The sequence below is a fragment of the Canis lupus genome, chromosome 30 (genome assembly GCF_003254725.2).
Source record: "Canis lupus dingo isolate Sandy chromosome 30, ASM325472v2, whole genome shotgun sequence".
Taxonomy (NCBI): domain Eukaryota; kingdom Metazoa; phylum Chordata; class Mammalia; order Carnivora; family Canidae; genus Canis; species Canis lupus.
The window spans coordinates 40331263-40340678 of NC_064272.1; the positions used below are offsets into that span (position 1 = coordinate 40331263).

General features: G+C 36.1%; 1 pseudogene; it reads left to right on the forward strand.

Moving 5' to 3' along the window:
• Positions 1–8764, forward strand: part of LOC112675504 (ATP synthase F(0) complex subunit C2, mitochondrial-like) — a 42419-nt pseudogene extending 33655 nt beyond the window's left edge.
• Positions 8765–9416: the final 652 nt, after the last annotated feature.

A 9416-nucleotide genomic window follows, 5' to 3' on the forward strand; every position in this document is an offset into this window, starting at 1 on the left:
AGGCTGTAGACTGGATGAAGTCCAACCCCATCATAGAATGCAATCTGCTTTATTCAAAGTCCACTGATTTAAGAATTAGTTCAAAAAACACTCTTATAGAAACATCCAGAATAATATTTTTTTAATTTTTATTTATTTATGATAGTGAGAGAGAGAGGCAGAGACACAGGCAGAGGGAGAAGCAGGCCCCATGCACTGGGAGCCCGACGTGGGATTTGATCCCAGGTCTCCAGGATCGTGCCCTGGGCCAAAGGCAGGCGCTAAACCGCTGCGCCACCCAGGGATCCCCAGAATAATATTTGACCCAATATCTGGGCACTGGATCCAGCCAAGTGGATACCTAAAATTAACAATCACAGTATGAACAAGAAAATTATGATCCAACCTTATTCATTCAACCTAGATTAAAAATTAGCAAACCAAATTCAGTAATGTATTAAAAAATTATGATCTTGGAATTATTCCAAGGATTATAATACATTAATACAGGAATGCAAAGTTGGTATAAAATTATTAACTAAGGTACTTTATCTAGTTTATATAGTAAAAGAGAAAAATCTTTCTCTTGAGAAAGAAAAAACTTCTCAATTCTTATCCAACTAGAAAGAAAGAAAGGGTATCTACCAAAAGCCTACAGCAAGCAGCACATATAGATACTCGATACATTAACACGGGTGTTATTGCAAAGCAGTGCAGTAATAATGGACTTCTCAAAAATGAAGTTGGCATTATTGTTTATCCATATGGAGGAAAGTAAAATTGGATCTTTACCTCAAAGCATACCTCAAAATTAGTACAGGTAAAAGACTAAATGTGAAACGAAAACTCTCACAAGAACATTTAAATATCTTTGTGCCATTGGTGTAGGAATAGATTTCTGAAACAGAATTCAAGAAGTACAAATAGTAAAACAACTGGCCAGTAAATTTTACTATATTAATATTGAAAACTTGTGGTTAAAAAAATGAAGCTATGAAAAAAAAATGAAGCTATGAAGTAGGAGAAAATGTAGCGTGTGAAAATAGATGTGTATATGGGTGTGTGTGTGTGTGTGTGTGTGTGTATGTGTTGAATATATCAACAGCAACTACAAGTCATTAAAGAGAAGTTAAACTGGTAGACAAATGAGAAAAATAAGTTTATAGAAGATGAAGCAGAAACTTTTATTAAATAAACATAAGATGCTCAACCTTATTAGGAAAATGTGGATTCAACCCACAATGAAAAACACAGTCTCACTCAGGAGATTGGCAAAAAGTAAAAGAACCAAAGACAAAAAAAAAAAAAAAAAAAACAACCATGTAATATAAAATGTGAGATTTTAGAATTTGAAGCTGTTTTGAAATCTTTTGAATCAGTGTGCAAACACCCTGTAAGGTTAAACGGGTGCATGCTCTACAACCCAGCAGTTTTGCTTCTGTGTATATACCTCACAGAAACCCTCACACACGAGTACCAGGGTTTTATAAAACTGCTCATAATAGCAAACGATGAAAATCACCCATGTACACATCAACAGTAAGTTATGTTCATATTCAAGAATATAAGGGCAGAAATGAACTACAGTTACACACATCGACCTGGATGAATCTTAGAAACATGATTTTAAGTGAAAGACGTAAGTCACATTAACAGTAGAATCCATTCATATAAAATTTAAAACTAGATAAAATAATGTGCTGTTGAGGGTCATAAAAGTATAAAGAAAAGGGAGAGACCAATGAACACAATAACAGAATGGTGGTTACCTCTGGTGGGAGAGAAAAGGACGCAATTAGAGAAGACAGGGAATGGGGCATTTGGGATACGTTAGTGGTCTATTTCTGATCCTCTGCCGTGTGCATAAGGGTCTCTGAGTTTTAAACTGTACATAAATATGTTTCTCATTCTTTTATGTATGCTTTATTTAAAAATAAGTTATTTGCTAATCATGAAAGTTAAGCATTTTCATTTTAAAGCCTTTGGTAAATGAATATAGGTTTAATCAACAAGAAACAATAGCATCCTTAACATTCTTTATAAAAAGTGACATCCTTGAATAATTTTCAGAAGAGTTGCAGTATGTTTAAAATTGTGTATTTTCCTTTTTTGAATGAGAACATAAGCAGAGTCATTTTTACATGATAATATGGGCAGACACATGAGTCTTAACAAAACCAAGAACGGAATTAATTTGAAAATGAGTAGCTTATTGCTTATAGAATCTACACTTAAGATTTGGGCTCATGTGTACTGACCAAGTGAGATGTATTTGTCAGAAATGTGGTGCTTTCGAGAACGAAACCAACTCCACTTACTACAATAGTTTTTGGGTCCATTAGTGGTTGTGATTGCTTCAACTGTGGGCCTTTTGAAATTCAGTGACTAATTGGTGCCATCTCTAAATGAAGTCCAAAATGATACCTCACTTATGCCAAAATCTAGGCTAGAATCAATAGTGTTTTCATGAGGAGAAACCAGAGTATTTTTAGAAGACACATTTCATTTTGCTGTGGCAAATGATTTTGAATTCATTTTCATTAATATAAGGTAATACTTTAGGCATTGACACATTGAAAAAAATGAGAACGAGTGTGCATTCTCAAAGCTTGTTTAACATTAAAAGGAGTTTAAAAAAAACTGTCATAATCATCTGAATACAATTATAACTATATTCACTGGCCAGGTGACCAAAAAGATTGATGAACTAAAACTTTTAAAAAGGTACAAAATGAGTTTTTAAATGCCATTAATAGAATAGTTAGTAAAGCCACCCCACATCACAAGGGTCCTAACTAATAATGAAAACCTCTTTAAAAAGGGTAAAAACATTACCCTAAACATTAAAACATTACAAAAACATTACATTAGTAACAGGAGCTCTCTTATTTTCAAGGAAAAGAACTAAGTTCATCATCAGCATCTGAAGTCCCTGTAAATACCTACCTGCTTTGGTGGATTTGTTAAATAATGGGGCAGTTTTAGGGCAGCCTTGTCAATTTCAAGTAGTTCTGGAGAAGAAAATGAACCTCTAAATATTCAAGTTTAAATTTCTTTCTCCTTTTCCACTTACCTACTTTTTATTTGTGTGTTTCTTTCCTTTTTACTGTCAGGAAGGGCCACCTTCAGAGGGCCAATTCAGTCCAGTATGATATAAACCTGGTAGAGACAAGCACTGGTGCCCAGCACAATAAGCAAATTCAAAATAAAATGTTCATTTTAAAGTCCTGGATGAGGTTGTTGTTGTTACATATGGGGATCTGGAGCTACCCAAAAGGTTGACCCAAGGAAAATTTTGTATGCATTTTGACATTAAGATGGTTTTCTTATTAGCGACATAAGTCATCTTTTTTTTTTCCCAGAGAAAACCATGTTATCTCGTATGTGAAATTATGTTGTTAGCTATAATGTTCACTATGTGAACATTAGTGTACATTGTACACAATGTACAATGTATATAGTGTACATTGAATGTACACTATTCAAGGGATTATTTCTCCGGAAATAATGTGAAGTGGGCGTATATAGAGAGGAGGAAGATTTTTTTTTTTTTTTTTTCCTGTAAGGATAGGAAAATCTTTGGGAAACTTGGAGGCCAGTTAACGGCTGAAAAGTATCTTGAGACTTCTACTTCTGGCCAAGATGGAGTAACAGGGACTGGATTTATCTCCTACTTAAAAAAATTTTTAATAAAGGATCTAATACATGAATGGATATAATACACAGGTTTTCAAGACCTTGGACATCAGGAAACAAAGGATCATGATTCCTGAGAGATGGGAAACAGAAGAGGTGATCCAGTGATTACTTCAGATTATTGCCTTGAAAGAGTTTACAGGCTGTGGCCCAGGGTGGGGGAACCCAGGCTGAGCTTGGTAGACTCCCTGAGTTGAGAAGATAAAACTGAGTCTAGAAAGATTGAAGAGACTATGGTCTGTGAACAGAGTGCCGGACAAAATAGCTGCACAGAGAGAATTCCAGAAATCCTCAGTTCAAGTATTCAGTTGAGTATTAACACATATATAGGAGGGGAGTACTTGAGGTTAGGGTCAGAATTACATTTTTAAAAAATTATTTATTTATTTGAAAGATAATGGAAGCACAAGCAAGATGAGGGACAGAGGGAGAAGCAGAGTCCTTGATGAGCAGGGAGCCTGATTTGAGGCCATATCCCAGGACTCCAGGATCATGATCTGAGTTGAGAGCAGATGCTTAACCGACTAAGCTACCCAGGTGCCCCTGGTACAGGATTACCTGAAAGGATTAGAGGTGTCCAGTACTCACACAAGGCTGGGAAAAGTGTCTGTTCCCAATAATAAAACAAAAACTCCAGTTATTCATGAGGCATTAGGTAGAGTACCGAGATGAATGTTTCCCCAGTAGAGGGGAATAATTAGCCCACATTAAACACTGTTCTGGTCCTGCCTAATAATCCTTAAAAGTGAGAACTGAGTCAATTTGTTTCCAAATAACTGCATCCCGGATTAAAGTTCAATAAGGCAAACAAACAACAACAACAAAAACAATCCAGTACGCAACAGGTACAATTCACTGCCTTGCATCCGATCAGAAATTACCAACCTGTTGGTTTAACATATGCAATCAATATGACATAGCACATTAACAGAATGAAAGATAAAAGCGACATGATCATCTTGGTAGATGCAGAAAAATTAGTTGACAAAGTTAGTGTCCATTAGTGATAAAAACTCTCATCAAAATAGGCATAGAGGAAATTTCCTCAACACAATAAAGACCATTTGTGAAAATTCCACAGGTAGTCTCATTATCAATGGGAAAAAAACTGAAATTTTTGTCTTTTGTACTTGGCCAATACCAAGCAAAGATCTCATTCTCAGACTGGAAGTACTACAAGAGCAACTAGACCTGGTATTTCTTAAAAAACAGCATCCAATCAAAAAGGAAGAAGTTAAATTATCTCTGTTTGCAGATTACATTATTCTATATGCAAAAACCATAAATAAAATACTCCATTAGAAATTGTTAGAACTAATAAATGGCTTCAGTAAAGTTTCAGGATACAAAACATATAGAAATAAGTCGCAATTCTTTACACCAGCAGTGAGCTATCTGAAAAAGAAGGAAATCAAAATTATCCTATTTATAATATACCATCAAAGTGATGACTTAGAAATGATCTTAAACCAAGGAGGTCAAAGATCTATACATTGAAAACTATAAAACCTTTATTAAAGAAATTAAAAAAAAAAGAAAGAAATCAGAGATGCAAAAAAATGGGAAGATAGCCCATGTTCATGAATTGGAAGAATTAATATTAAAATGTCCATACTGCCGAAAGTGATATACAGATTTAACGCAATTACTATCAAAACTTCAATGGCATTTTTCACCAAAGTAGAAAAAAACAATTCAAAAACTTGTATGGAACCACAAAGACCCTGAATAGCCAAAGCATTCTTGAGAGAGAAGAGGAAGGTTGGAGGCATTACACTTCCTGCCTTTAAATTATTTTACAAATATATTATAATTAAAACAGACACACAGACCAATGGAACAGAATTAAGAGCCCAAATGTAAATCAACCACATATAGTTAATGAATTTTTTAAAAAGTCTTTATTCAAATTCTAGTTAGTTAGGTAGCATGCAGTGTGTTATTAGTTTAAGGTGTACAATATAGTGACTCAACATTTACATACAATACCCGGTGCTCATCCCACGTGCCCTCCTAATCCCCATCACCCATTTCACCCATCCTGCCATCCACCTCCCATCTCTCTGGTGACCCTCAGTTCTCTGTAGTTAAGAGTGTGTTTCTTGATTTGCCTCTCCCCCTTACCTCTATAATCATTTGTTTTGTTTCTTAAATTCTACATGTGAGTGAAATCATATGGCATTTGTCTTTCTCTGACTGACTTCATTCTCTTAGCATAATACTTTCTGGCTCCTTCTACATTGTTGCAAATGACAAGATTCTTTTTTACGGCTAATATCCCATGATATATACATACACCACTTTCTTATTCATCAATTGATGGACACTTGAACTGTTTCCATAATTTGGTAATTTTAGGTAATGCTGCTATAAACGTTGGGATGTATGTATCCCAATCCCTTTGAATTAGTGCCTTTGTATTCTTTGGGTAAAATACCTAGTAGTGCAATTGCTGGATTGTAGGGTAGTTCTATTTTAAACTTTTTTTTTAGAGATGGGGGAGGGGCAGAAGGAGAGGCAGAGAGAATCCTAAGCAGGCTCCACACCCAGTATGGAGCTCAACATGAGACACATTCTCAAAACCTTGAGATTATGACCTGAGCTGAAATCAAGAGTCAGATGTTTAATTGACTGAGCCATCCGGGTGCCCCCTATTTTTAACTTTTTGAGGAGTCCACAATGGCAGCACCAGTTTGTATTCCTACCAACCGTGCAGGAGGGACTTCCTTTGTCCACATTCTCACCAACATCTGTTTTTTCCTTGTGTTGTTAATTTTAGCCATTCTGACAGGTGTGGGGTGATATCTCATTGTAGTTTTGGTTTGTATTTCCCTGATGGTGAATGATGTTGAGCGTCTTCTCATGTGACTGCTGGGCATCTGCATGTCTTCTGTGGAAAAATACCTATTCATGTCATCTACCCTTTCTAAAATTGGATTATTTGGTTTTTGGCTGTTGAGTTTCATAAATTCTTTGTGTATTTTGGATATTAATCCTTTATCACATATGTCATTTGCAGATATCTTCTCCCATTCTGTAGGTTTCTTTTTAGTTTTGTTAATTCTGTCCTTTGCTGTGTAGAAGAAGCTTTTTATTTTGATGAAGTCCCAATAGTTTATATTTGCTTTTGTTTCCCTTGTCTTAGGAGACATATCTAGTAATGAATTGCTATTGTTGATGTCAAAGAGGTTACTGCCTGTGTTCCCCACTAAGATTTTGATGGTTTCATGTCTCACATGTAGGTCTTTAATCTATTTTTAATTTATTTTTGTGTATGGTGTAAGAAAATGGTCTAGTTTCATTCTTTTACATGATGCTGTCCAGTTTCCCAACACCATTTGTTGAAAAGACTGGTTTTTTCCTCCATTGGATAGTCTTTCCTGATCTGTAAAAGATTAATTGACCATATAGTTGTGTGTTTATTTCTGGGTTTTCTATTCTGTTCTCTTGATCTATGTGTCTTTTTTTTTTTTGTGCCGGTACCTACTGTTTTGATCACTACAGTTTTGTAATATAAGTTGTGGTTCAGAATAGTGATACCACCGCTTTGCTTTTGTTTTTCAAGGTTTCTTTGGCTATTTGAGGTCTTTTTGGTTCTATACAAATTTTAGAATAGTTTCTTCTAGCTCTGTGAAAAATGCTGGTGGTATTTTGATGGGGATTTCATTTAATGTGTAAATTGCTTTGGGTAGTATAGATATTTTAACAATATTTGATCTTCTGATTCATAAGCATGGAATCTCTTTCTATTTATTTGTATCATCTTCAGTTTCTTTCATCAGTGCTTTATAGTTTTCAGGGTACAGGTCTTTCACCTGTTTGGTTAGGTTTATTCCTAGATGACTTATTGTTTTTTGTGTTATTGCAAATGGGGTTGATTCCTTAATTTTTCTTTCTGCTTCTTTTCTTTTTCTTTCCTTTCCTACCTTTCCTATCCTTTTCTTTTTCTCTTTCTTTTCTTTTCTTTCTTTCTTTCTTTCTTTCTTTCTTTCTTTCTTTCTTTTTTTTTTTTTTTTTAGAGAAGGAGCTTGTGAGTCGGGGTGGGGAGGGGCAGAAGGAGAGAAAGAGTATCCTAAGCAGACTCCTTGATGATGTGGGGCTCAATCTCATGACCCTGAGATCATGATCTGAGCCAAAATCCAGAGTTGCATGCTCAACTGAGTTACTGAGGCACCCCATCATTTCATTAATGGTATAGAAATGCAACAGATTTCTGTATATTGATTTTTTATCCCGAGACTTTACTGAATTTGTGTATCAGTTCTAGCAATTTTTTGGTAGAACTTTTTGGGTTTCCTATATAGAGGATCATTGGGGTGATACATCAGATTTAAAAATTTCTGCACAAAAAATGAAACAATCAACAATATTAGAATACAATGTAAGAGGTGGGAGAAAACATTTGCAAACCATATATCTGATAAGGGGTTGAACCCCAATGTGTATATAAGGAAGTTCTACAACTCAATAGCAAAAAACCAACTAATCTAATTCAAAAATGGGGTCCTTCAACATGCTTAGCTCTTCCCTATTTCTGAGGAAAATGTACGTGGAATGCTATTTTGTCACTATTTTTCTAGATAAAGAAATATTAAAATAACTATTTGTATCTCTCAGTCTTCTCTGCACAGGAGCAGCTCTCCTGCCACAGCCCCTCATCTCCTGAAAATGTACACCTCACAAAGTTTGTCTCCATTCTCTTCTCGGTCAGGAGCACTTCTCAGCTGGTGAGCCAATCACTGTCGTTAGTGGTGCTAAAACTGCAAGAGACACTGACAGATGAGAACTTCAGCATCTAGGCTGCCCTGTGTCCCCTGACCTCACTTATACCTTGGAGCAGTTTCCAAACAAGCACCATTTCATGGGACATTGACACAGCAGCCAAGTTCATTGGGGTTGAGGCTGCCACGGTAGGAATGACTAGCTCTGGGGCTAGAATTGGGACTGGGTTTAGTTGTGTTTGGTTATACCAGGAACCCTTCTCTGAAGCAACAGCTCATCTCCTACTCCATTCTGGGCTTTTGTCCTCTTGGAGGCCATGGAGTTCTTTTGCTTAATGGTCGCCTTTCTCATCCTCTTCACCATGTGAAGGAGCCATCCCCACCTCCTATAGGACTTTTTCCTGTGGTTTATCTACCCTGCATGGTCCTTTTCCTATTCCTCCTGAGACCATGTGGTGAAGGTGGTTGGCTTAGGGAAAACAAGTACTATATTCTTAAGAAAGAATAGTTGTTTATGAAATAGTCATACATAGGATTTTTTTAAAATTTTTTTTTCATACATAGGATTTTAAATGTAGGATTTCTTATGAGTTAATTACAGGTGTTTTGTTTTAAGAACTTTTTCTTTATTTTAAAGATTTTATTTATTTATTCATGAGAGACACACAGAGAGAGGCAGAGACACAGGCAGAGGGAAAATCAGGCTCCATGCAGGGACCCCGACGCGGGACTCGATCACGGGTCTCCAGGATCAGGCCCTGGGCTGAAGGCAGTGCTAAACCGCTGAGCCACCCAGACTGCCCTGTTTTAAGAGGCTTAAATATGATTCCTCTCTCTCCTTACTGAGTGTCATAGAACTAATTGCATCTTAATACAGAGCCCATGTAGGAGACAAAAAAAAACCAAAAAATCTTCCAGACTTAATCTAAACTAGATTTTTTCCCTTTGTAAACGTGACCCCAAAAAACGGAGGGGGAGAGGTGCAAAGAACCTGAATAGATATTTTTTTTAAAGAAGACA